The sequence below is a fragment of the Haplochromis burtoni genome, unplaced genomic scaffold, assembly GCF_018398535.1.
Source record: "Haplochromis burtoni strain Fernald_Lab_line unplaced genomic scaffold, NCSU_Asbu1 Contig_63, whole genome shotgun sequence".
Classification (NCBI taxonomy): Eukaryota; Metazoa; Chordata; class Actinopteri; order Cichliformes; family Cichlidae; genus Haplochromis; species Haplochromis burtoni.
The window spans coordinates 631,958-652,676 of NW_024582424.1; the positions used below are offsets into that span (position 1 = coordinate 631,958).

A 20,719-nucleotide genomic window follows, 5' to 3' on the forward strand; every position below is an offset into this window, starting at 1 on the left:
CACACACACACACACACACACACACACACACACACACACACACACCAACATTTAGGCGTACACAACAGGGCACATAGGTCTTTCAGAGATTTCAAAGAACAAGGATCCTACAAGTGTGTGGGTTCCTCCAACAGTCCGAAAACTGTCAATTTTAAACTGCAAAAAGTGTGAATGCGAGCACAAATGGTTCTCTGTCTCTCTGTGTTAGCCCTGCAATAGACTGGTGACCTGTCCAGGGCGTGTCCTGCTATTAGCCCCATGACAGCAGGCATAAGCTCCAGTTATACCCCCGTGACCCTGAATTGGTTAAGCGTAAGAAAATGGATGGATGGATACATCACAGATTAGACATGAGGTCAAATAAATCAGAATCACGATGGGAACAACAGGTTCACACTCTGTGCTCAGTCTTCATATCGAATGAGACACACTACGAATTTTCTGACAGATACAGTCCCAATTAAACTGGTAGAAATATCAAGACTTTTCAAAGAAACAAAACAGATATTATTTCTAAATAGTGCATGCATTTGTATGTAATTCTTTTAGATTCTTTTAATGTAAAAACAACCGTAATGCTGCTTTAGCACCTGCTGACACCTGTTGAGGCTGCACCATGTTCTCTGAGCCTTTCTCTAAAATACTACAACAGATCTAAAAGGACACTACTTCTGGGAACAATACAAATATCTCACAGAAATCTTGTGCTCACACTGATCAAATGTATTAATATATTCTAATAAAATGTTACACAATCCATGCTCCTGCCCTCCAAACAATCTCTCTGTTTTGTATTGCACATATTCCTCAAAACTTTTTTCTTTCCAACCCCCCTCCACTCTCTCTCTCTCTGCCTGCCACTGAGGACATAAAGGCTAGTGTGAAGTCCATCACTGCCTGGTGAATAGCTGCCCTTTGTGCCTCAGAACTCAATTCAGACACTGAAAGGACTGCAGCCCTGCACCTCTGTGTGCTGGATGATTTAAAAGAGTGTGCATGTCCACGGTCTGCCTGAAAGCCTTCTGTTAGGTTAAACATACCAGGTTCAGTGTTCCAGATTCTAAGTTTACTACACTTGTTGAATACCTTATCTGAATACAATCAATTCTGATACCAACACTTGTCTTAAACCAGTGTCAGTTTCAAGGAAACACAATTTTAACATAGCCAAAGAAACATCCTCTGCAGTTACTTCCAGCTCGTGGTAACAGTGTTTTAGGAGGTTGCCTGGTATTAAAGAATTTATCCTACCATTTCAACAACCATAACTTTCCTGTTGTTTTTGGCACAGTTGGAGAGTGCATCGACAACACACCGACCTCTCTCCCCATCTTCCCTTCTGCGCTCACATAGACCTTCGTTCAGCTTGTTAGGCCTGACACTGGCACCCTGGTGAACAAAAGGACTGCACGGCTTAGGGCTGCCCTGGAATGTCAGCGGGTTCACATTTCACATGCAGATGCATGACCCCAGAGCCCTTTAGTGGGAAGGTGCGCTTTAACCTCTCAGAGAAGCAGAAGGAGGGGAGAAGGGGAGTAAAGGGGCACCTTAGGGGGAATATGGGTTGGGGGAAGGGTAGGAAATAAGAATGTCTGAGTTTGCACTGCTTGCATCTGCTCCGAGTGCCTATCTTCCCTCTCTCTTTCCCAAAACACTCCCGCACAATGTTAAACTCTGCTGATATACCTTATAGAATATTATAATTGTCGATATTCTGAAAACTTGTCAGTGCCGTCTCTTTTCTGCGTGATCTGTGATGCGCCCCCTCTTCTTCCCCTACTTTGGAATACATGAAAGCATTACATTTTTAAATGCATACTTAAGATTTCTCCCCAAATAATTGAAAAAGCACAATGGGAGGGGTTATGTAAGGCAAAAGTACTGTGAGCTCCGCAAAAGAAACCAAAGCTACTGTCATCTGCTCTCTGTAGGCCCAGGCAGGCACAGTTTCAACTCAAGGGCTTCGCACTTCTTTAACTTGTTCTCCTTCCCTTGCTGCTCTCCCTATCCTAACTCTCTCTACGCCTGTTTGCCTCTCCTTCTCTTCTTAGCTCTCAGTAGTGAAAACTTCAAAGACAACGAGATCTTCTGCAAAAGCATAAAAACTTCAAGCATAGATGTTTGTTTTGACCCTGAGCCCCTTGCTGTAACCCCCCCATCCCCCCACCCCACCCTTACTACTTGCAAGTCCTGCAAAATACATGAGGATTAAATCTGGATTTTTTTTTCTCACTCAAATGCAACTCTCATTCTTCCATGTGATACTTATGTGTAAGTTTTACACAAAGCAAATCTGCCGTATGTCACTGCAACTACAACAGTGACCTCACAAAACTGATGGCAGAAAATGAAGTTTCTTGTGAGGAAAGAGCATCAGTTTTTCAAATGTGTTGCAAGTTATACACTTAACAATGAAAAAACGAGAAAAAAAATCAATACCACCCAAAAGTATAAAAATGCACAAAGTGAACACAAACATGCATTTATGCTTCCACTCTGCTGTTGTGTGACTTCTGCAGTTGTCTGGGTTGAGAATTTAAGTTATTTCTTGAGAAGTGCCAAAGGGTCATATCTGTCAGCAGGTTGTTGCCCCTAATCAGATTTGTCATAACAGTTCAATGTAAAAATATAGTAAAGTGCTCACTATAATACCAGACATTACCTTACATGAAACCGAATAAAAATAAAAAGAGACCACTCAAGTTTTTAGCATTCTCTCATCATATTGCAGATGAATTACGCTCGGTTCGGTACAATGTGGTTGACCTTGGAAGGCATGCTGAAGTATAAAGCATGCTATTCACAGGCATCACTTATTGTGCACTCAGCTTTAACTGAGAGTACTGTGTTCAGTGCAGTGACAGTGTTAAAAGAAACACGTGCACACATGCACAAACACACAAAACACATAAATGTAGCCTTTAAAAAGCCTTAAAAATGTTGTTAAACAAACAGCAAAACCACTGGCTTCACCAGCCGACTTCTGTCGATTACTTTACTTACTGGAGTCCGAGATTTTGCTCTGTGAAGAGACGAATCTATATTCAAGACAAAGTGCTCAATTTTTAATTTGCACACTCTACACCGAATATATGAGAGACTAAGTGTGCGCTCTGTGCTTAGCAGCTCTGCCCTCTAATAGTTGAGACATCTATAGCATCCACAGCAAGGCCAGGGGAGCAAGGGAGCAATCCATAGGCCTGCGTAGCCATGGCAACTAAACAAGGAATAGGCTAGATGTCAGGCGAGCATGGCTAAATTACCCATTAGAGAAAGCAGGAAGGGGAGAGAGGGAATACTGGTCAGGGCACAAGAGGCTAATGGGGAGATAAGATGGCCAACATATATACCACACACGTGCGCACAGACATACACGCACACAAAAGTGCACACAGTCACACGGAAACAAACAATGGGAAAACAGACCTAGGCTGTCACATGAAGATGCCACTTATAAAAACATTCTCAAATAATAAATTCAAGTAAAAGTACATAAACTTTCACAGCGTTCACATGCAGTAATGCACTCATAAACCTATGCAGGTATACATATACTAAAAGTATGTGTGCGCACACAAACATACATGCACACACTAGCATACAAAGGGCACACAGGGAAGACAAAATGGTTTTAATAAAGACGCCCTCTTGGAGAGGTTGCTGGTGAATGTGAGGGAGATGTATTTATAGGAATCCTCCTGTGAGATCCTCTGTGCCAGGATTCACATCTTTGCATGAGAAAGCGAGAGAGAGGGAAACAGAAAGAATGAGACAGAGATGTTGTGTTATTACCTGTTTCTTCATCCTAATCCTTGATGCATGGCCTATGCCTTGAGTCTATACTGCTGAATAAAACAATAAAGAACAAATGGGTCTAAGCATCTGCACCTTTGGAGGTGTGAAAAGGTAAAAGGGATATTGGCCTAACGGTTCGTTCCTACTACGCGCTTACATGCAACTGTGCACACACCTATATGTATCCAAACAAGCGCAAGCACCTAAAGTGTGCATATGTAAGAATATGGGAGCTTATTTGTGAGCAAATGGTCTGTGAACTTACACGCGCGCACACACACGCGCTCATGCACACAGATACACACAAACATGATACCGGTTACACACTCGTACACGGCTAAACGCACACACTGACACACAACCCCCTCTACGCACAGAGTCAGGCAGGCAGGCTCCTCCTGATTTTAATGCTGCACATTCATTTGCATGCGCCATAATTAGCGTCAGGCACACAGAGGCTGGTCCTGGGGGAGCCCTGTGATAACCGCTTCCTCTTCTATTAGGGCTCTCATTCCAAGAGTGTCAGACATTGCACATCTTCATTGTGGGGCCTGCAGCACATGGGCTCAGTGGAAACTCTGCCGCCGTAGCTACTGCTGGAACATTTAGGAGAAGACGATGGTTTCAGGGGCTAGAGGAAAGGTTGCAGTGGATGCTGGACTTGGTGTAGGATGTGTAAAGAGTGTAAAGAAAAGAAAGGAATGAAGTGATAAGTTCGTAAAACAAAGGGGAAGAGGGAACTAGAGACAAAGAGAGGTAGTAAAGCGGTTACACATTGTGCAGCAGACAGACAAGCTGGACAGAGGTAATGAATGCAGTTATTAAATTGTTTCAGCTGCAAAGAGGTCTATTCTTATGCCATTATAAAGGGAACAATTTATCCCCACTGATCGGCCCTGTCTCCTTTCTCCTCGCTCACTTTGATCTGCCAGCATATTGCCTTGATGTGTCCTATTCAATAGCGAATCTGGGGCAATTTTAATGCTTTTGTACCTCGCCACCGCTCCACTTCTCCCTCCCTGTTTAAAAATAGCTGTTAATTATAAGTGCAGTTTAAATGTCTCTAGTGACCCAGAAATGCAGGTTGGAGTGAGAAGAAGGGATTGAGAATCTCCAAGTTTAAAAAGAGCGAGACTCGATTTCTTCCCCTCTTTATCATGCTTTCTTCAATCTTCCTTTTTTTCCTCACACCCCCCTACCACTTCTTTGTCTTCTCCATTCACCTCCCCTCCGATTCTACTTCACCATCTCTTTAGTGTTCCTCCACATTTTCTTTTTCTCCATCTCTCGCTCTCTCTGTCTCCTCTGTGGTGTTTCTTCGGCTCGGCGGGAGTGAGCAGGGCTGGAGGATAGGGGATTCAGTTCTTTTTCTCCAACACACGAGAGAACTGCAGCGAGACATCGGAGACCATGGCTGTGAAACCGCTTCAGTCTGCAGATTGTATGTGCGTCACGCAGAGTCTTTGTATCTCTCTCCCCAACTTCTTCCTCTCATGCAGCCGCAGGAGTGGGATGTTGAAAGGAAAGGCATGTGAAGGTGCGCTAGGTAGCACAGTACGAGGCACAGGCACAGAGTATACCTGTGGGGAAGAGAAGGGGCTGTGCAGGGACCTGAGGTGTGCACCTGGGGGGGTGCAGTGTTATAAATAAGGCATTAGCCTCTTGAAGGGAACAGAGATGTGAGGGGCTGTCTCGGTAGCTCTCTTTTCCCCACTAACTCTAACTAACAGTTAACCCGAAGGCATGTACATGTACTCCTTTCATCGCAAAGGAGGTACGGTACAAAAAAATGTCTCTAAAAGGTAAACTCTGGGACTCTGTCATGTCAAAGTCTGGACATGACAGAGTCTTAAACTTAGGAGAGGTCAGGTATAAACTTATCACAAGTTTGAAGTAACTGTCGTCACTGACTGGCTCACACCCTTCAGTTTTTTTGGTAAAAAAAGATGACCAACATTCAAGAGTGTGAAGAAAAAGAAGTTACTCTCTCTGCTGGTGTACAGGTAGGCTTCATCTCATCTAATCAGAAGTATAATGATAAATAAAGTATCACAAATAAAAAGTAAAAAACAACACCTTGAGAACACCTTTCAGCACCCACCTTTCTAATGCAACTGTAGAACATGAACAAATCATTTCCAAAGCGCTTTCTGTGCAGTGCATGGGACGATGCCGCTAAATGTGTCGAATTCAAAGCCACGTGCAAGGACAAGGTTTATGTGTTGATCCTTTTCACTCCAGCACCGTGAACGCCGTTTTAAGTTTCATGGTCGAACGCTATGTTCTTTTCAACAATATCCCACACAGTTGTGACCTTACATAGAGCTGTGTTTGCTGATCTGTTTGCCTACAGCTCAGCAAAGCAAGGTAGACGTATGACTTCAACCCTTACAGTGTAAGAGCAGGTTAGTGATTAATAAGTAAATCAAATTAAGTTGGCGGCAAAACAAATTAGCTCGTCAAAATGTTCCTCTTTTTGAGGATTAGTCTAGCGAATGAGACAATGCACGTGGGGTTCAGATCTTTTTTTATTTATAGTTTGACTGATTGTTGAGATTGATGATTGTTTTCACACAAGTCCTTTAAAAAAAACAAAAAAAACAAAACAACACGAACAGACAAAAAAAGACATGAAACTGATTAGCAGCACTTGGGGAGAGAGTCGCAGAATAATAACAATACTGAGAAAGTTGCTCTAAGCCAATTCTGCCTTGCAATAATCTTATCTGTGCTCTTTTCTTACCATTCTCAAATACTACAAGCCAAATGACTTGAAATTCTGCATAGTATTCTTTAATTGAGAAAAGTGATTAGGTGATTTTTATCTCTTCTGTATCAGTTGCTAATAGTAAAAGCACTAGAAAAGCTAAGGTCTCCATTTTATTGTACTTTCAGACTGCTTCAATCTTGGCTTATCTGCAGTGATACTCATATTTCTGCAGGAGGACATTTGCTGACCTCAGCAGCATATTGTAACTTCTGGCTCTAACTAAAAATTAACATGACCTCTGTCTGTCTCTGCTGGCTATTGAGGCAATGATTTACACTGTCTCAACCAGTGTGTATGGCTTTGCCTGACAATAGAAATATGTACAGGAGATGACTGAGCAGTGCTGAAACAAGGACCCTGTGTGGGTCCACTCACTCAAAGCAGGCAAGCACTTGATAGATAAATGAGAACAATGTATTGGTTTGTCCACAGGCGTGGCAGAAATGACAACTTGTTAATACTGTCCTTGCTAAGGAAGGCATGACTGTAAATAAAATGTTATCTAGCAGCAGTGGGAGAAGCATCTTTAAACACCAGCAGTGCCCGAGGAAACCGCAGCTAATGAAAGTGGCGCTTACACTCACTTCAAATCATTGTGGAAAATAGAGAAAACAATGATGCTGACGCTGTAATATGTAAGCGTTGTAAAATTCTCTCAAAAGTTTTGCTTCTCACCATACAGATATGTTGTCTTATTTTTCAAAATTACATGTAATAATAAACCAACCCAGGCCCATTCCGATGCAAGAGTTTTTGATATTCTAAGACTATCCACAGCCCATGAAGTTAATATGAACATGTTTACCTTGCAAAGCACAAGGGCATGGGTGGAAGGGTGACAGGGGAACCCAGGTATAGCCAACTTTTGTTATCAATCCATCAATCCACCCTCTTAACCACCTCACACTTCAAGGTGTGTTCTGGCTTTGAGACCGGAGCCTATCCCAGCTTGAACACCCAGAATAATAAATAAATGTAAACAAAGAAGAAAGAAAATTCATCAGATGAGTAAGGAAGACAGTATAGAGATGGGAATAAAAAATGTGAGCTAATGACCTTGATAAGACCAGGGACACAAAGAGCCTGAGGACAAGACTTGATGTGTTGGCGTGACAGCAGTGTAGTAGTGCTGGTGACAAGAGGAGATGAGGAGCCTGCACTTCTTGGCTGGTGTTACACATTAGCATTGTTGTTTGCCAGGGGGCATCAAGGGTGACTGTGTGTTTGTGTGTGTTTATGCGCACAGAGCGAAGTAGGAAGACATCCCAGCCGAGGCCTTGCATGGTGACAGAGGCTGATACTAATCTAATGAGATAAGAAACGTATGCAAATGAACCTGGCCACAGTTCACACTAATCAGCTTAACACCCCGATAGATATAAGCTATCTGTCGCATCGTGTGCACACACACGCAGGCTCTCAGAAGTTAAAACAATCACTGAGAGGATTTGCCATGCCATGTATGAATACACTGATCCACACAAATGGGCCCGCTCACTTCTCCTAACACCTGTAGACTTGCAGATACTGAGTACAGTAAATGTTTGAACAACTGACCCATGCATACTAAATGCAAAAGTAGAAATCAAATGAGTGAACAGAGGCTTCTGTGTGTGGGTCTTTCTGTTTTTGGGATCATAAATTCTTCAAGTGAAATGTGGAGAGACAAGAGAAGCAATGGAACAGCAGGGAAATGTTTGATGAGGTGACTGCTGAGTCAAAAGTGACCTGCAAATGACTCCCGTTTTCCAACATCTCACCCCGTCAATAAATACCACCTATTTATTAACATTAACACTACATATACTTGTTGTATTTTCACACAAATGTAATGTCTCTGTGAAAAAGTGGACTGGGTGCAGAAGGTCAAGGTGTCATTTGAAATGATGTGTTGTCACTAGGCAGAGCAGAGAAGTCGTGCCACAGCTGTACTCTTCAACACCACTCTTGGCAGCTATTATTATCTGTGGGAATCCAGGGCATCCTGCATGGTATGGGGGCAAAATTGACCATCAGTAAAAGACTGGCCCTGGAAATGCACACACAGCTGCCCCTCACACACTCTTCAGTGCCCACTGACCTTCGCTTGTGACACTGTTTAGACAAGAAACAAAAGATTTGTTTTTTTTAATTTTTCATTTAGATGCTTGATGTAGAGCTCTACTATTTAATGTGCTTTTCTCTGTGAGAAACACATAATATACTGCATCTTCTTTTCTACTGACACTCCAGGAAGTATAAATATTGGGTCTTGCATTATACTGTATTATTATACAGTATAATGCAAGACCCAATATTTATATGTGAGTGTGCAGTGAATTACATAATGTGGACACTGTATGCTGTATTGAAATACCAGAAAATACATGCCATGTTCTAAATAGATGCAAAAATAATGAAAGTAGCTCAACTGCATCAATTTAGTCATGAACCTTTTAAATGTTCAAATATTTTCATAGCACGTTTTTGCTGATATTCCTGTTTTTATGCCTGTATTTCATTCTGTTTTTCTCCATGTTCCCCATCCTCTTTGATCTTTCTTTGACATTTACCACTAACCTTCCTATTTCAGTCGACCTATTCTTAAACAAAGCTCGGCCAAGACATCTTTATGGAAATCACTGCGCTGGGTGTGTTGATTTGCAAAGAGCATGGAAGCTGTTCAAGCAACACAGGTTATACAGAGAGACGGCAATGGAGAGACAGACACTGACTTCCACAAAGACGGTCAGTGACATAGAGGAAGTGAAATACAGAGCACCTTGCTATAACTATATTGGTTGGCTCCAGTATGTTGGCGCCCATCTTACCTGGCTAGAGTCCCACACAGCATTCATCTAATGAAAACCTGGCTGGATGGCCGGCTGGCTGTCTCATCAAGGCTCATTGCCATAGGTTCCTCTCCCCCAGCATCAAAGTCACTTGGCTTTTATCAATGGCCAAGTAAAAGCAAATAACTTCACTAAAATTTGAAAGAAACCATGAAAAGAAATCTAAAGCAGACATGAAGGGAGATGTCTAGCAATTCTTTAGGGGCACTCAGAAAGACTTATTGTAGCAACAATGAAATCAGAGAAAAGATGATTATTATGCATCTGCAACTGTGTGTACACTCACCCGATACACATGAAGACACAAATTTGTCTGCTATTCTGCTCTCTCTCTCTCTCTCTCTCTCACACACACACACACACACACACACACAGAAATGGACACAAAGGAACCTGTGCTTATGGGAAATGCAGACCTACATTAAAAAAAAACATTAACTACAACATAGCACACAAGGTACAAGTACGCATAGCCGTCACACTTTGTAAAATCCCCAAGTGTCGCATTACAGTGGACTGCTAAAACTGTGTTGGCTGGTGATAGCTCAGAGACCACAGCCAGACTACAGTAGCAGCCAGTCCCCCAGTGGATGACTGGGCTCTGCATATGAGCTCAGTCACTGTAACAAGCCCCACTTAGTCATTGGCTCTTTCACAGGCCCTCTCTCCATAGACCCTCTATACAAACAGGACACTTAAAAACACCATTACTGGGAGATTGCTCAAGCCTTAGTGAGCAGCTCTGAAGTGGTGAGTTAGAAAGATGAGACGACAAACAGGGTTCTGACGAAACAGGAGTGGGATGAAATATGAAGTAAGGTACACAAAGAGAGTTTGTCGAGAAAGGCATTGATGAAACAACACAGTGTGCTAGTAATTAGCAGAAAATGCAAGTTTGTGGTTTGGGAAAGATGTCAAAGTTCATACAGAAACTTCTTATAAAATGATTCTTTAGGCAAAAAGTAGTACAAGTCAGCAACAGAGGCTTCTCTGTTAAGTCCTTCTCTGAAGTATAATACACTAAAGCGGCATATCTGGAAGGAAGTGGAACAGATACAGCATGCTGAATTTTTGCCTACTCTGGTTGCAAATGCTCCGCTTCTAAAACGTATGTTTTTTGTTAGGGCATGGGAAACAGTATGCTTCAGCTTAAACAATCAGACATAATGTCCCCTGACTCGAAATACACTGCGTTTTTGGGAATATCATTTGTGGCTTCACGAATACTGAAGACTTGTTTAACCCAGATGTGTCACACGCTGACCCGTAATGTCCTATCTTCACCCCATTACTCCTCCCCTGTCTCACCCTCTACTTATATACCCCCCACCACCCATCTGTCTCCCATCCCTCTCTCACCCCCTTCCCATCTATCTCTCATCTCTCTCTAGTCCAGCCTCTCATCACTTGTTCATAACTTTACAGCGCTCATTAGGCAGAGTCACAGTTTCCATCAAAGAGAACGAGAATATTTTTAGGCAGGGGCCTGCTTCGCGAAGCCTTCTCGGTGAAAGTAAACCACGTCCAAACATCAAATTCATGTTACATGGAATAGGTCAACAGGTAAGTCTCACTCCTCTTTCTTGTCCTCCATCATCTCTTTTTCTTTCCCCACAGGAAAGCCGCATCCTGATTTCCCAATAACTATATGGGTGTACCCCCTGGCACCCTTACTGCCCCCTTACTGCTGTCCTCTGGATCTGTTTCAAGCAAGAGAGCAGATTGGGAGTGGGCATGGGTGCATGCCAAAGTATTCTGGGAAGGGCTCCAAAGAACATATTTGTTGAGTGGGGAAGAGAGCGGAAATGGACTTGTGTCTGAAGGGAGGTATGGTTGGAAAAGCTGGGTGAAAGCAAGGGTAAGCGACACAGAGTCACAGAGCGAGATGGGAAGTTGAGTCATTGGGTAAAACTGAGGTGGACAAGTTTGCCGAGTGACTCATTGAATACAAAAGGTGGATTCTGATTCAGCCGATTACTAATATTTAGTGCACCCTTTACAGGATAAAATTCCACCTTCATGGTTTGAGACATGCAGATTGGGTTGCGGAAGATTTCCTATCGTGTGGCACTGTAAATGGATGTTATAAGTACACTTACACTTATACACACACAAAAACCCAACAGCCAAGGACTGAAAAAAAAAGAGTCCAGGCTTCAACAAACAGAATAATATGAATCCTGTTTGTACATGGAAAGGTTGCTTTAATGCTAAAATACACAACTGAATCAAGAAGAAAGAAAAATGCATTTATACACACAGCATAGAATTTAGCTTTTAATATTTCTCTACAGGTTCAGTTCACACATTTCTGTTCACTTTCTGAATGCATGCTGCATACCTGAATATCTGAGAAGGTGCACAGTATTTATTGGCTTCTTTATTAGTAGCTGTTTATGTGCAAATGTATGTCTTACACAGCACTTCAAGTCATTCACAGTATAACCTGCTGACACACTGTGTGAGCATGTGCGACTATGTGCGCGATTATGTGTGCGTATGCATGGGTGCATGCGTTCTTTGTTATTGGGCTGGCTTGCCACATACCATACTTCAGTGCTACAGGGTAATGCTATTTCACACAACTCTTGGAAAATAAGTGAAGCTGGAACAAAACACATCACTTATAGCGATGTTTGAACATATTTCTGAGGACTTTTCTTTTAAAAGCAAGTACTGGCAGTAATTTGTGAACTATGAAGCAATAACTGACTCTTCATCAGCTGAATCAATCCCAGTCCTGAAGTTTTCTTTAACCCTTGAACTTACATATAATATCAATGCAAATATGTGAATCTTTTCCCAAGTGCAACAATGGGTTTATATGTTGGCCATATATATGGTATGTTAGTTTAAAATTACTCTTTGTGACAAGAAAGTGGAAGAAAGGCAGAGAAGGAGGTGGAGGTGTCTTACACAGTCCAGGCAGTGACCTCTAAAGATGACAGTGAAATAGTTAACCTACCTGGCAAATACCATCATGTGAAAAGTATTTGTCACTACAATGTTTTCCCATACGGTTGTTGGAGAACTCTGGGAGTTCACACACTTTGCAAGGTCAAAAAAGAAACATCAAACAGATTGTTGAGTCCTTGTGGGCTTTCTTTGGCAGCCTTTTGTCTTCTTTGTTTCACAGACACATCCTCACTTAAAGAGGCACTATGAAAGTGCTCAGATACGCAACAGATGCACAAATATAACACAGCAGTTGGAAAGAACAAAGTCATAAACACCTCACTCAAAGTAGCATATGTAAACATGTAAGTCCCCCCACCACAACTCACACGACCCCACATTACATACATGCACATACCATGTGCAATAGCTGGCATGTGGGAGTCATGCATAGCACATAAACTGGAAGCGGCGTCTTCATGTAAATTCTTCCCTTTTGACAACTGAGCTTTCTCATAAGCTCCAGCACTCAGCTGTCTACTGCATTCTCCAAGGGGCAGGCATGACATTATGTTAATTTAGGGTGGCTCCAAGGTGTGAGTGAGGGACTTTATGCAAGCGAGTACTCAAAGTAACCATGTATGTCATAATATGCCAGCAAATGTATTGGAAATGCTAAACAGAATACATACTACCAGTATAAATAAAATGGAAAACAAGTCGACTACAATAACTGTTTTGCTTGCTGTTCTCATTGAAAATGTGTGTATATATTCATCCACCATTCTAGCCACCCCAATGTGACTACAAATAGATGTGCAAAGTGGTCCAATCCTTGCAGAATGTTTATCCAGGGAGGTGGATTACATCAAACCAGTCATCACTGTGTCACAGTGAAGGACCTGATACCCCCATAAGCTCGGCATTTCCTGCCTTGAGAGCCATAATTAAGAGCGTGCTGGAGAGCATCACACTGAATCCTCCAGACCTTTATGTGGCTTTTGTTCATCCACGACACAAGAGGCTATATGAAGAGATAACAGTTAAAGCTCAGTGACAGAGAGACAATAATGCAGACATACATGTAGCTCATACAAGAAAGAAATTGTTAAACCATCCCCCTGCAGGAGCACACGGTGGGAGATTTGGGCTTTGAAGGTATATATTTATAGATACCTCAAATAGGGGGAGTTAGAAATCTAATAACTGAAAATTAAAACTTTGGTCTTTTGTACTTTGGTTACCTTACTTCCAGTACTATTTACTCCGTACTTGTGGGTCAGACCATGTCCTACTTCACAGCTGACCTTCAAACTTGTGAAGTTTCTTAAATGTACACTCACTCGTAGACAATCAGACAGATATATACTGTCATGCAAAAAGAAAGTGTCCACCCTTACTACTTTCATAGGAATTAAGGAAGTAATTAATTAACTGACCACCAGCAAAAGTGAGCACTCTTATAAAAACAGAAGTTTTGATAGTTTGCTGGTCTGAAGCACTCAGGTGTGTGCTCGCCCTGATACTCGGAAAAAATGCAAAAAAGTGCTACATCTCTTACTCTCCAGGTCTCAGTTAGCATGCCAAGCCTTAAAGTTCCTGTGACACATTTGGCAAAAACCAAACACAGCATATCAGCACAAACACGTCCACCTACCAAGTGTCAAGCACAGTGGTGGAGGGGTGATGATTTGGATTTGTTTTGCAGCTACAGAACCCTTGCAGTCAGTGAGTCGAGCATAAACTCTTCTGTATACAAGAGTACAGTAGAGTTAAATCTGAGGTCATTTGTCCAACAGCTAAAGCTTGGCCAAAACTGAGTCATGGAGCAGAGCAATGAACCCAATCTCACCAGCAAGTCTACAGCAGAATGGCTAAAAAAAGAAAAGAATCAAGGTATTGCAATGGCCCAGTCAAAGACCAGACCTCAGCCTGATTGAAATGCTGTGGCTAGACCTTAAGAGAGCTGTGGATAAAAAGAAATGCCCACAAACCTCAATGAATTGAAGCACTGTTCTAAAGAAGAGTGGGACAAAATTCCTCCACAACCATGTGAAAGACTGAAAAAGTCATACAGAAAATTATTACTTTAAGCTTTTGCTGGCAAAGGTTATTCTTCAAACTATTTAATTATGCTATGTACTTTTTTGAGGTACCCCAAAAGATGACTGAGCATGCATCAAGAGTTTGAGGTGTGCAACAGGTTGCAACAATGACACAGGCATACACACACACAGATGAAAACAATACTGGCCTCGCTCCTGCAGCGGGAAATAAAAAAAAAACACAGAGCTGGCTGCGTGATTGTGTCAGTGGACACAAAGCACACACCTGCCAGTGCAAACTAGCAAACATACGGATGCTCGCAGTCAAAGGGGACTTGCTGCTGATATGGTTGTCCTTCTCACTCCCTCATAACTCCTCTTTTTACCCATTGCTTAGAACTTGATTCACGCAGAGTCAGAGTGCCATAAAAAGCATAGCACAAGGCAACAATTAACCTGTATGTAAACAAGACCATCAGTTATGACCCTCGATTCCCGCCTCTGTGCTTAGGCCGCCCCGCCCCACCCAGAAGGGGTGCTTTGTAAGGAAGGTGGAGATTGTCAAACCACTTGAGTTCCACTTCAGTGCACAGAGAGTCGAAGAGAAGTACGACTCCACTCCCTGTGTTACCACAAGTACTTAAGATCACAATGCAGAAGAAAAGAAGTTTGGAAAATGCAGTTGTAGATGTAGATGTTTCATGGAAAAAAAGGAAGAATGATCAACATTTAAGACAGTAAAAACAACAAAAATACTGAAGTTTATGTATATTTTGGTTAAATAATGAGGAACTGAGCAGGGGGATGCTGTGCTTATAGGTTCCTGACAGATCTTTATTGCCCTGTTGAAAAGGTAGAGCTGGGACAAAGGCCATTATCATCACTTGGCTACTTCTACTACTTCTGCAATGCTTTTTTCATCCCTTGTCTTTGTGTGTGTGGGAGGTGTATGTTCATTCATGTGTTTAGGTGTCTCCGGATGTGCATATGTGTAGGCCTGTCTGGAAATGTGTATATGCTGCTGAAGTGAGGTCAGAGTGTCCAGGGAGGCGAAAGGTAATCCTTTAAGTGAGAGACTTTAACTCTTTCAGAAAAGTAAACAGCCAAGCGTTTGAGGGCGTATTGTTGTTGAGTAGTGTAACAGAACTGCAAAAGTGCCTTGAGGCACTGTGTATGAGTGACACAGGAAAGCTATGGATACATGGAGTAGGGAGGGGTTTCTGTTTGTGTATGTGTGAACCTCTCAAGCCATGTCTCGTGCTGCCTGCAGCCTTGAACAGCTCTGTGGCAGGGGAAAAAGAGAGCAGATGCCTCTTCACTGGGGTGCATCGGGCCACCAAATCGGAAATATCACTGATCAAGTCTCAATTGAATTACAGGCCACCAACTGATGCATAGCAGAACCTGTTTGTGTGCATGACTGGGTGGGTCCTTACCTCCGTATGTGTGTCTCAAAAGTGTGTGCGTTATGTGTGTGCGGGCATGCGTAGCTGCCGTGCTAGTGTTCCGGGTTTAAGGGGGAAGAAGGATGACCCCGCACAGCTGACAGTCAGTCATGCAGGACAGAACAACACAATAACACTCTTGTTAACCAGGACATTGCATACCCCCCACCTGTTACCCCAAGAACCACACACAGACAGGGACATGCTTGCACATGAAAAGACATACTTAAAAATGCTCTCTCTTTCTATCCCACACACAATCTCATTTTATACACACGTACACTTTTTGAAGTGTTTCGAGAAACATAAAAGTCGCTTCACTGCGTCAGCTCATTTGAAGTCTCTCCTTCCTTCATTTAGCAAGGCATCCATTTATCTTTGGGCCTGTCAGGGAATTTCTAATCGCTTAACACACTTCCTGTGTGTCCGTCTACCTAAACACTGTAAACAAGCTTCCCAAACGAACATGTTTAGTCTGGACCTGGCCTGGCTAGAGAAGAGTAGAGAGAGCTTGCTGAATCCCTGGCAAACTAACGCACCAGTGTATGCTGAGGGAGAAGCATACAGCAATCCTATTTTTTTTTTTATATCTTATTCAAAGTTCACCAAAGTTTGGCTTTAGGTAAAGGTAAAAAATTAAAACAGAAGCCAAAATGACATATATTCAGCTCACTTTCTAAGTTCAGCACAAGAGTACAAAATACATTGGAAAATGCATTTTATTCCACCGTACAGATCTTGGACATTGAGTGCTCTATTAAAGGAGCTGTATGACCAATATGGGTGTGTGAACATTGTGTTACACTGTGCAACACTCTCCCCAGCTGTCTTTTTTTGTACTGGGCTTTCCACAAGTACATGCAGTAGCCAGCTGAAGAGGCCCAGGGGCATCAGAGGAAACATTTAGAAGCCAAAGCCCAAAATTGCTGTTACGTTCTAATGCACCCAATCCATAATAGTACACTCATTTTAATTGCCGCATATTCAAATAACACATATAATACGCCTATCTGTTTGTAAACATGTAGTGAATTACTGTGAATGAAAATTAGGCCTCTTGTGTGTCCTAGCCAAGTCTTTAAGTAGGTATTAATATTTCAAACTATTCTTAATTCTAATTAGAACTTTTGTAATTAACAATCATTTGACCTTATTTTATATTTTCATTCACTGGCATGTTGACTGCAGGTTTATTTCCAAGACACACCACAGCGTTGATTGTACTGTTATTGTTACTGACGCATAAACACGCTCCCAAATTCAACAATAATAAAAAAGATTATTTCAGGAGGAACGCATTTTTAATCCCATGTTTTATCCAGTCTATAAAGATGAGCCATAATCTATATTTTTCATATTATAACAAAGGATTATTACCTTGGCAGCAATGCTTTTTTTCAGTGTGCGTTTCTAATATGTTCTAAAGATGGCTCTGCAACAAAAATCACAGTTTAAAAAAAGTACTTATTGCTCATCTTTTTGTTTATTAATACCATAAACCAATGCAATCTCACTCCCCAGTTATCCTAATCAATCAACGACAGGACTCAAACAGGTGTCGAAGACTTTGATTTCACTTTTTTTTTGTTTTAATTTTCTGTTACTGCTAATTTACTCTGATCTGTGAAACTAATTGGTTAGGCTTGGGTTTAAAATTCACACTTTCAGAACATTAAGAGGCATCGTCTACAATTTGCAGTAAGCTTGTCCATCCTTCTGTTACCATGAGCACAGCATAGCTGTCTATTATCCCACACGTCTTCATGTTTACTTGTAATGGGAAAAAAAACCCTATAGAGCCTATAGAAAATAGGAGGGCTAATTTCATTTCACCCTGCAGACAAAAAAAATGTATCTGTATGATTCACCTGGGTCACACTTTCAGGTCTGAAAATGCTGAAATCTGAAAAATCATTTCCCTGAATACTGTAACCCTAGAGAAACATAATAAATAATATATTGATATTTAACTGTCTTGAAATGCATTGTTCTGGGAGTTTAGTCTATAAGCTTTTGTGCCAATAAATCCTATTGTGTTTTTAAAGGATGGAATTTGTTCGTGGGCAAGTGAGGAATACAGAAACATGTATATGTGTGGAGAAAGTGTTTATCTATGTGTCACACTTTCTCCAATAGTGTGTTGCTCTTGTTTATGGCCTGCTATAGACAACATATGCGTTGAGAGCTCTCCAGTTATCACTCAGCAACTTTTGAAAAATGAAAATAAGCTTACTTTACATGAAGGGTCACAAAATACACAGACTTGTTTGTACCCTAACTGTATTACATCCATCATTCCACAATGGTTTTACGATATGTACGCATTCTGCCTCACAGTATACTCAGCTCTTGGCTTTGTTTAGACAGCCCAGCCATGGGGAACACTGCGTTAGACATAATCTACACAAGATGGAGACTTAGCTTTTCAGAGAGCAACTAAGTGCACGGCTGAGTGAGTCTTCCAATCTGTTAGAGGTAACACGTAAAAATGGGTCCTGATAAAGTGCCTCAGTGATACCAATGAATAATGTGGGCCAGGAGATGAGAGACACGAGAGAAGATATGCTTTGTTATTCACAGAAAGACTTTCAATTTAGAGAGTAATTTGCTGATGAGCAAATTTTTCTGTTACTTTTCCACACTTCTTTTGCAGTGCACAGAATATCCAAGACTTTGTGATCAACTCTACTACGTGAACAGGTAGGCTGCACACATGGTATGAATATTTCAAAAGATTAGAAAAAAAATGTGTAAAAGTGGAACTGAGAAAGTGAGCAGTGGAGAAACGGAATGACACGGGTGCATGTTTGTGTGCGGTGAGCTGGGGCAAAGGGGCGAGAAACGAGGGGGCAAGCGAAAACAAATTCACAATGCCAGCTCAACTTCCAAAAAGTGTGAAAATCTCTATAAACCCATCAGCTCCAATAACAGGCAAGGCTGAATAGATGAGAAACAGAGGAGGCGGAGAGAGAGGCAGAACAGGGCCACAGAATGAACTGGCCTCCCCCATTCACTTTTAAATTTCCTCCTCCACAGTCCCCTGCACACTGTTAATTACTGGCCAGGCATTCCCCTGCCACCTTTTCACACATAACAAGCACCCCATCCAGACCCACCGCTGGAATATGCCTGCAGCCTAAGGATCAAGACCAATTATGGCCCTAAGCTGGACCCATTTCTGTTTAGCCCGAGGGGGGTGCGGAGGGTGTTAAACAGGCAGAGGATGGAAGCAGAGGTGCTGGAAGTGTTATTTTTCCCACAACATAAATGTGTCTGTTTATTTCGGAGTTGCTTGCTGAGTTTACTGCTGTTAAAGCACAAAACATGAAAAGCGGATATCCCATGAAACATACAGAAGTTAGTTGCACATGTGGAATAACTAAAACATACAGGCCTGTATTTGGACATAATCACGCACACAGAAAATTGTGCTGAACAAAAGTATTAAGTAGAAGACCTTCTCCCAAAAATTATGGATGATGGATAAACAACAAGAAACGGGATTATGAAATATTGAGGCACAGACAGCGCAGGAGAGAGAGGTTCAGAAACAAGGGAAAGTGGCAGGAGAAGAAAAGGAATATACTGGAGCAAAAGCACAAGACAGAGGACAACGCACGCACACACACACACACGCAAATCCATGGGTGGAAATACCAACATAAAATATATGGATGGATGCACACACGCACACCAACAAACACACACAAACACACGCACGCTTTCAAATTACAGCTCTGAGAAGCCATTAGTTTCATATATAAGCAGACCTGCTGATGAAAGCTCATAAAGGCGGCTATGTAAATAAAACAAATGAAAAGCCAGTGCTCAGAGGTGAGGGGGGAGAAAAGAAAGAAAGAGACCCTCAGGGATTTATTGTTTGTGAAAGGCTGCTCCATTTACTTTCGCCACTGGAGAAGTGAGTGGTGCCATCACCGAGGCATTAGCTAGCATCTTCTAATGGCAGAAAAACAGCACACCCAGCGTCTGCCTCACAGCTCAGTGAATTGAAAAAGGTGAGGGAAAGAAGACGTGGGTGGGAGCCACACATGCGGGGAGGTTATGACCCTCTCACATGCTATCCACAAGGTATATACAGAAAGACACACATTTGCAGTAATGCTTCAGCTATTACATGTCTTATCAGGACGATTTTCCGCATGAGGCCAAAGAGGTGAAAGGTTGAGGCTTGGGCACGCTCTTTTCATTGTGTGCAGCAGTGGAAACATCATGTGGTAATGAATGTGTCCAGAACTAGTGAAGGAGAATATGACCTATGATCAAATTCACAACTTAAAGAAATAATATTTCTTTGCTTCTTTGGCTTTCATTTCATCAAGCTCATTTTGTTTGACAATAGCTTTTCTACCTCAACAAGCAGCCCAACCTCACAAGACAAGTGGCAGTTGTCATTAAAAACACTTCCAATAGTCAATGTTTGCATTTGCCTTGAGGTCACATGAATAAGTACATGTAAAATGTTTGTTGATAGGACAGGACTTCTCAAACAGATAACCAAGAAAATATAGAGCAAGCTTGTTACATATGGGAAAAGATTGCCTTCGGGGCTTTCTGCCAGAAAGCCCCTCACACATGCAGTACATGTTTTGAAAGACTGATTTTTACCTACCAAACAGTAAATCTACCCATCCATGCATTTCTTAACCACTTATACAATTTATGTTCACAGGGGAGGGTTGGAGCCTATCGTAGCATTCCAGCTATCATGGGGTGAAAGTATACTGAATGGTTGTCTATCACAGGGAGAGACAGACAACCATTCAATCTTGCATTCATGCTTAAGGAAAATTTAGAATTAACCCTTGACCCAACAAACACGGACTATGGGAGGAAGTTATGCAAGCACAGAGAGAACATATAGACTCCACAGGACCCAGGGCGGAGGATTTGAACCCAGAAGCTTCTTGCTGAGAGGTG

The 20,719-nt window shown here is 42.0% G+C and overlaps 1 protein-coding gene across 3 annotated transcripts in view; it reads right to left on the reverse strand.

The window, feature by feature from the left end:
* LOC102292338 (ultraviolet-B receptor UVR8) overlaps window positions 1-20,719 on the reverse strand; it is a 300,520-nt gene that overhangs the window by 18,017 nt on the left and 261,784 nt on the right. The window lies entirely within an intron of this gene.